Raw genomic sequence first — 8826 nt, 5'->3', positions numbered from 1 at the left:
GGCCCTCCTCTGCTTTCCCGGCATCCCACAGACTCATCTGGCTCCTGGGGGCCACGGCTGTCTGGACTGTCTCCATATGTATGGAGCATTTGCTTTACATCCTGACAACCAGGAGACGCACGGAGGGGATTTATCCTAAAATAAAAGGCTGTCTTCTCCAGATAGACCTGTTTGGAGCTTTGAAAGTGTGGGCTCCCTCCCACAGCCAGTGTCTGCCTTTCCCATCGAGGTCTCAAGGATCTTGGGAATTTGGGGTCAGCGCTGACTCTCAGAGTGTCCTCTGTTTCCCCTCTGTTATGGGTTGAATTGCGTCCCCCCGGATTGATGTATCGAAGCCCCAACTCCCAATACCTCAGAAGGTGACTGTATTTGGAGATAGGTACGGTCTTTAAAGAAGTGACTACGACAAAGTGAGGTAAGGAGGGCGGTGCCTAGTCCCATCTGACTGGTGTCCTCAGAAGAGGAGATCAGGACACGGACATGCACAGAGGGAAGACTATGTGAAGACACAGGGAGGGGACGGCCATCTACAAGCCAAGGAGAGAGGCCACAGAAGGAAGGCATCCTGCTGTCCCCTTGTCTTGGGCTTCCAGCCTCCAGAAGAGTGAGAAAACAAATTTCTGTTGTTGGAGTCACCCAGCCTGTGGTGCTTTGTTATGGCAGCTGGAGCTGACTAATACATCCCCTTTGGCAGTCTTCGCAAGAAGCCTTTCCTTCTTTAATACCATGCAAGTCTGAGGACCTACCTCATGCTCCCTCCGCTGATGGGTCTCAAGGACTGGTCTGGGCAGCCTGGAGGGGAACATGCCACGTTTGCCCCATTCTCTGTCTGCAAGGGCATCTTTGTCAAGTGTGTAACTTCAGGAGGGACATGGAGGGGCACTGAGGACAGAAGGGGACACCATTCCAGCTGCTTCTGCTCTGGCCACGGAGCAGGCAAAGACATTCATCTCTTCTCCATCTGCAAGACAGGCCACCAAATCAGATACCCTGAAGCTTCCCTGTCCAGTCTGTGGCCCCAGGTGGCTATTGAGCCCTGGAAATGTGGCTTCTCTGAAATGAGATGTGCCGTAAGCAAATACATAAGGACTTGGTTGAAAAAAAAAGCAAAAATTTTACTAATAACTTTTATATAGATTACATTTTGGAAGGTATTTTGGATAGATCGGGGTAAATGGAGCCATAAAATTAATTTCACCTGCTTCTTTTTACTTTTTAATGGGGCTATGAGAAAATTTAAAATCATGTAGGAAGCTTGCGTTGTGTCTGTAGTGGGCAGTGCTGATCTGAAGAGGGCATGAGCCCTGCCACTCAGCCACTAGCCAGCTCCCCCCGTTGCTCACAGGCAGTCACAACAGATGGAAGGCGTGGAGCAAGGATTAGACTCGGCCCCCCCCTTAAGGGGGAGCTAAGTCTCTAGCCCCCCGTTGCAGGAATGCGCTAGTGGATGCCCAGCTTGTATCTCATCCTCAATGACGAACCCCCCCCTCAACCTCTGCCCTTTACACTTTTATCCTTTCATGCTGCTGTGATCATTAGCTCCTCTCAGACCCCTGACCCCGGCTCCACGGCCGGTTACTGCTCTTGACCCTTTCTCCCTTGGCTCAAGGAGTGCAAGAACAGACTTCTGGTTCCTTCTCCCCAGGCTCTCCTGGGCCCAGGGCCACCCAACACGCTCATGGCCCTCCCCGTCCACCTCTACTAGAGGTCACCCAGGACCACCCAGGTCACCCGGTGCTCCTCAAGCCATTGTTCAGGATACAACCCTTGGGACCAGGCGGGAGAGCCAGGAAAAGAAGCCCCCTTCCTCGAGGGAAGCTGTGATCTATTTTGAGCTCATCCCATGAACCCTCCAGTGCAGGGTCCAGCCTCCCCGACTAGCCTCTACTCAGCCACCTCCTGACCTTGCCTGGGAAGCTCTGCCAAGCTGCTGTTGAACACAGATAACTCAGCTTTCATGTGATACATTTCTGAGGCCCAGGGGAAATGTTGCAAGTGCTGGGAATGTGTGAATTGAGGAAATTGAATTAATTAAGAAGTATAAATCTAGAAAATGTAGAAATAACAGACAAAGGGAAACCAGACTCTTCTGGCGGCCACCCTGGGGAGCCATGAAGATGAGGGAGGCCTGGGGTCCTTCCAGACTCCTCTTCCTGGCTTTCCAACACCTGACACTCTGCTCGTAGGCGGTGGGTTGTGCTATTACCTCGAGACCCTCCTAAATATGCCTTCTTGTTCCTGCCTCCGTATCTTTGTTCCCACTGTTCCGTCCTCCTGGGATGCCTTGCTGTCCTCTGTCTGCTCATTCAAACATACAAGTCCTCCCTTTCAGCCTAAGCTCAAATACTATTTCTCCTTGAAGCACTCCCTGATGATAACCAGAAATGATGGGGCTCTTCCGGGGATACCCTGTCTCTGCTTACCTCTGTAGCAGTTAATATAGGTGACCGTACATCCTGTTTGTTACAATCTGCCTCTCCTCCTTAGACTGGGGGGCAGGATTGTGTTTTATCCTTCTGTCTCCTGTAGGGCCAAGCACAGTGTCTGGGCCTGATATACCTGCATTTTCTTTGTAAATATTTACCTTGATTAGAGCACTTGTTGCTCTTTGTATCTGTGTATGAATCTTTCTGCCCAAATAAACTATAGCCCCCGGGGGCACCTGGGTGGCTCAGTCGTTAAGCGTCTGCCTTCGGCTCAGGTCATGATCCCAGGGTCCTGGGATCGAGCCCCACATCGGGCTCCCTGCTGCGCGGGAGGCCTGCTTCTCCCTCTCCCACTCCCCCTGCTTGTGTTCCTTCTCTCGCTGTGTCTCTGTCAAATAAATAAATAAAATCTTAAAAAAAAAAAAAAACTATAGCCTCCGTTGAATGCTTACCAGTTATTAGCTTCTGGGGTTACGAAGAGAAACCAGCCACAGACCCAGTCCTCCTGGAGAGCTCAGACTAGCGGTGCAGACAATAATTGCTAACAGTGGGGCGCCTGGGTGGCTCAGTCCGTTAAGCGTCTGCCTGCAGCCCAGGTCATGATCTCAGGGTCTTGGGATCGAGCCCCGCCTCGGGCTCCCTGCTCGGTGGGGGGTCTGCTTCTCCCTCGCTCTCTACTCGCCCCAAATAAATAAAATCTTTTAAAAAATTAATAATTGCTAACGTTATCATAACCGGGCCTGAAGATGTGTGTGCAGGGGTGGTGGGAAGGGAGCAAAGGACAGAGGTCAGTCCAGCTCTTCAGCAGAATTTGCTCAGAGCAGGTCTTGAAGGACAAGGAGACTTGTGGGAGGCTGGGGGTCTTGGGGTCTTGGGTGAGAAACTGGAGATGGTCTGCTGGGGGAGGCGGGTCTGCCCACGGAGGTGGAGCAAAGGTGGAGGCTTGTATCTCAACTGGTAACCCATCTCTTAGCAACCTCTGCCGTGGAGCGGACGCGTAGACAAGGTTGATGGGCCGACTATCTGAATGGGCAAACTCAGAGCTCTTTGAGGGTGGGGAGCCTTAACCACTCATTTATCTCTTCATTAATTTTAGGTGACCTCTCAGCTCAGGGCTTACAACGCCTTAGCTTGATTTTTCCATATATGCCTAGTCCGAGAATCACCTGGGCTGCTTGTTATACACGAGGTTCTTGGGTCCCTCTCCTAGAGATTCATGTTCAGTGAGTCTGGGGTGGGATCTGGAATCTGTTTCACGTGTTCTAGGAAATTCTTGTGACCCAGCAAGTTTGGAGCCTGCTACTAGCAGGGAGGTATTTGTTAAAAATCAGTGCTTGTTAAAAGGGCATCATCCTGGAGCCCAGCTTTGGGGGCAGGATCAGGTATGTTTCACTAGTCCCCCCCCCCATACATCAAACTCTCACACAAGTTGGGGGCTGCCTCGCTTTTGCCCAGTGGGTCTCAACCCTGGCTGCTCCTTAGAATCACCTGGGTCTGCTTTAAAATGGTCTGGGGGCGGGACCCGATTATTCGTTTTTCTTAAAGGCATCCCAGATGGTTCTGGTATGTGCTTTGGGTTGAGAACTGCTGTGAAGACCTCTGCTAGTGGCCCTTCTGACACTTCACAGGTATGTCCCTTGTGGTCGCATGGGTGTCTCTCACATCTGGCTGTGCATTGGAATCGCCCAGCAGGGTGACGGGGCCAAGGAAGGGGGGAATGCTTTTAAACTCCCAGTGACGCGGCGCCCACCAAGAGCAATTCAATCGGAACCCCGAAGGGGCGTGGGGGTGGAGAGGCTGGGCCTGGTTACTGCGGAGGAGCTTCATAGGTGTGTCTAGCAGGTGGCCAGAGGTGAGGCCCTGGATGGTGGCTGTGTGCAGGCCGGTGGGTGAGCAGCTTGGGGGCAGTCACAAACCTCCAGTGACATGCGGGAGGGCGGCCTTTCTCCCAGCCTCTGCTCTGAGAGTCCGGATTTAGCGCGTACCTGCCAGATTCAGTAAACCCGTACCTTCCACGTTTGCAAACGGCTGCAGGAGCCCTCCTTGTCAGAGGCTCTCTCCAGGCCACCGTTCCATTATTTATTCAGTGTTTTCATAACTGATCCATCAGCCCAACTGTGAAAGGGCCAAGGAGAAAACTTTGTTTAACGATCGAACATCTTTGGCTTTGTTACCATAATTTCTGGGGGAACAACAACGACCTCGCGTCTTGCTGCTCTTCCTCTTGGGTGCGGCGACCTTCCCCTTGGTTTAGAGGGGCCATTATTCCCCGGGACTGTCGCTTCCTGCATGCTAATCTGCCTGGGATGTTTCTACCGCGGGCAGAATGTCCAAGTTAGGAATTCGCTCATCCATGCATTTGTTCATTTGACGAGTCTCCGTTGGGCACCTTCCCTGAGCTGGGCCCGGTGAGATGATGTTTGCCCTGGGTTTTGAAGAGTAAATAGGAGCCATGCTGCAAAGGGGACACAACCCTTAGGGCAGCCATCAACATTGCCAGCTGACGGAATCATCAGGGAAGCCCGGACTACGGGCTGAATTCCAGACCATCAAATAAGAGCCTAGGGTGAGACCCAGGCATCTGTGTTTTTTTAAAGATTTTATTTATTTGACAGATTGAAAGCGAAGAGCAGGGGGAACAGCAGAGGGAGAGAGAGAGAGAAAGAGGCTCTCTGCTGAGGAGGAAGCCCCACACAGGACTAGATTCCAGGACCTTGGGATCATGACCTGAGAGCTTAACCTTACTGAGCCACCCAGGTGCCCCCAGGCATCTGTATTTTTTAAAGCCCCCCAGATCATTCCAGAGCGCAGCCAAGGTTCGAAAGATGTATTAGGGGAATGGAGGGGGAAGCCACCTTAAAATGACCAAAAAAAAAAAAAAAGGCAACTTTCCAGAGGCTGTCAGTCTGTAAACACCTCTCCAGCCCTTCCCAAGCGTTCCAGAGAAATGAAAGAATGGAGGCCTCCGAGGGAGACCGATCCCGTGCTGACTGCCTGAAGGTAGCCATGTGACTGTTTTTCATTTATTCAGGCAGTTGATTCTTGCATAAGTATTTACTGAGTGCCTACTATGTGCTAGGTGTTGGGAGTCCCGCAGTGGATAAAGTCAAGTGTTTCAGGGAGCTCCCTGGGGAAGATGGACACTTTTTTTTTTTTTTTTAAATTTTGAGACAGTGAGCATGTGTGCAAACGGCGGGAGGGGCAGAGGCAGAGGGAGAGAATCTCCAGCAGATTCCACACTGAGCGCGAGCCGGACATGGGGCTCAATCTCGTGATCCTGAGGTCATGACGTGAGCTGAAATCAAGAGTCGGCCGCTCATCCAACTGAGCCACACAGGCGCCCCGACAGACACACATTTTTTATGCGGTGGCAGGAGCTGGGGGAGCCCACAGGAGGGGTACCTAGTGTCGTCTTGTGGGACTAGGGGAAGTTTCCCGGAGGAAGTAGTCTTAAGGAGTTAGCTGGAAGAATTGGCCAGGCAAAGGGGAGGAAGGATGCAAACGTAAGCGGAGGAAACTGCGTGTGCCCAAGGCCAGGTGCAAGAGTGAGTGTGGTCCGTGAGAGCATTGCAGGTACTCAATCTGGCTGGAGTGTGAAGTGTGGTCGTGGGCAGGGGATAAGGGACAAGATGAAAGAACGAGCAGGGGCCAAATCACAAGAAGCCTTCTTAGCGGAGGTAAGGAGTCGTGCTTCATCCCGAGGGCAGTGAGGAGCTACGGAAGGGTGTGCCTTTCAGATGTGTTCATGTGGTGTGATTAGCTTGCAGGAGTGCTGTGGGAGTCTTCGTGAGAATGGGCTGAGCTCAGGCCGTGCCCACGGGGATGGAGAGAGGCAGGTAGAGTCAAGAGCTACTTAGCATCTTGGAAATTCTCTCTTTGTATTGCTCTCTGGTACGCTGTCCTGTGTGAAATCCAGCTACCTTGGTCTCCTCAGCTCCGGGAGTCGGCCTGGCCCTGCCTGGGCCCCCCTCTGGCCCTGTGGCCCGAACACGGCTACTCAGGGGACACTGTCCTTTGCTAAGGATGTCTGGTGTCTTGACTCTCATGGTGTGATTGTTTCAGATGGAGGTAAATCCAGTCTCCATTTGGCCATCTTGCCTGGAAGTAAAAGTCCGGTTTCATTTTTTATCCAAGAATTATTTTAAAAAAAGAGTTAAAATATTTCTGTATGAGATTTTTGTCTTGTTACTTTCAGTTTTAATGACTTATTATTTTTGTGACCAGAAAATGTTTTCTGTTTCTACTTGTTCAGATTTAAAAAGGTATAATTTGAGGCTCAGCATCTGATCTATTTTTGTGATTTGAATTTAAAGAAGACATGCTTTATTTTTAGAGCATGGGGTTGGAAGTATATTAGATGTACAATTGACCCTTGAGTAAGATGGGTTTGAATGGCATGAGTCCACTGATATGCACGCTTTTTTTCCCAATATAGTACAGTATATTCTCTTCCGTATGATTTTCTTAAAATTTTTTGAGTATGGTTGACACGGAATGTTACATTGGTTTCAGGCGTACAATATACCGATTCAATAAGTCTATACATTATGTCATGTTCACCACAAGTGTTGCTGCCATCTGTCACTAGACAACACTGTTATAATATCATTGACTATATTCCTTACGCTGTGCCTTATGTTCCCATGACTTATTCTCTAACTGGAAGCCTGTGTTTCCCACTCCCCTTCCCCCATTTTGCCCATCTCCCCAATCTCCCTCCCTCTGGTAACCATCAGTTTGTTCAATAATGGCCTTTTTTTAAAAAAAAAATTTATTTATTTATTTGAGAGAGAATGAGAGAGAGAGCACATGAGAGGGGGGAGGGGAAGAGGGAGAAGCAGACTCCCCGCCGAGCAGGGAGCCCGATGCGGGACTGGATCCAGGGACTCCAGGATCATGACCTGAGCTGAAGGCATTTGCTTAACCAACTGAGCCACCCAGGCGCCCAATAATGACCTTTTTTAAAAAACACCACCATAGCACCATTATCACACCTAGAAGAAGATGGACCTGATTCTTTAATATCCTCAACTCTCTAGTAGATGCTCATGTCTTAAAATTTTAATGATTTTTTAAAATTGGCTTTAAAACGTTCAAAGGATTCCTTTTCTTGCCTCAAAACCATTCCCGCCCGTCTAGAAACTCGTTCAAGTTTAGCCTAGAGAACATTTAGGTGTTCCAATTGTGCTTTAGGTCACGCAGTTTGGAAGTTTCTCGGGTGCTGGTGCAGAGAATCAGTTGTGCTGGTTGGTCCCATCTTGTGCCAATGGATTCAAATGTGTCTGGTGAACTTGTGGAAAGTTCTCTGGGGAAAGTGTCTATCCCAAGGAAGCATCAGGAACCAGCCTTGACAGCTTAATGTGGTCATGATGCTTCTTAGAGTGGGAGGGAGCAAGGAGCAATTTTGAGTACTGTGTGACTACTGTCCTTCCATTTGTCTCCTGGCTCAGTCCTGTCTTGAGTGAAAACTGGGGGGGTGGATTTCCCTCCAAGTTCTTTGAGACGTTTGGGGGCACGAGCCGACTAGAGTTGGTACCCCTGTAGCAGAGTGTGACAGTGAGGCGGGGAGTGGTGTGGCCCTCTCTGCCAGCAGCTTGACTAGGACTGGGTGACCAGGGCAGGGGAAGGGCTGGCTTTCTGCATGTGCAGTGTTAGCACGGGGGAACCCTCCAGCTGGGGGAGGGGAGAAACCTCAAACACCAACCAGACCTTGATCCCACTTGTTAGTGAGCACACCTGGGACAGCCCTCTGGGACTCAAGCTCTTTGTTGCAGGCAGAGAAATACAGAACCTAGCTTGCTTTATTCTTGGGAATACCTTCTGAGAAAGTTATTATTCCACTTTCCACGTGAGAGAACCGAGGTCCAATAGAAGGAAGAGTCAGTAAGTGAAGTGTCTTTCAGTGCCGAGCCATGTTCCCCTCACTCCAGTACCGCCTCCCACACGTAGCGGGAATATTTTGTGGGGAGAAGTCTCCTGGGCGGTGTCTGTATCAGGGACCTGCTAGGGATGTTGCTCATCTTAACCTCTGCAACCACACCTGAAGTAACTGTGATGGGCTGAATGTTTGTGTCCCCCCCACCCCAGTTCTTATGTTGAAATCCTAACCCCAAAGTGCCGGTGTTAGGAGGTGGGGCCCTTGGAAGGCTGGAGTCCTCATGAATGGGATTAGTGTCCTTATTAAAAAGACCTCAGAGAGCTCCTTTACCCCTCACCCCTTTCTCATTCCTTCCACCATGTGAGGACACAGCAGGAAGTTGCCAGCTACGAGCTGGGAGAATCTCACCAGACATGGAAGGCCAGCACCTTGATCTTGGACTTCCCAGCTTCCAGTACTGTGAGAAATAAACTTCTGTGGTTTAAGCCACTTATAGTTTGCGGTAGTTTTCTTCTAGCAGCC

Source organism: Callorhinus ursinus, unplaced genomic scaffold (assembly GCF_003265705.2).
Source record: "Callorhinus ursinus isolate GAN/ISIS: 27379988/994484 unplaced genomic scaffold, GSC_fseal_2.0 scaffold34, whole genome shotgun sequence".
Classification (NCBI taxonomy): Eukaryota; Metazoa; Chordata; class Mammalia; order Carnivora; family Otariidae; genus Callorhinus; species Callorhinus ursinus.
Note: the sequence above shows the minus strand (reverse complement) of the source record.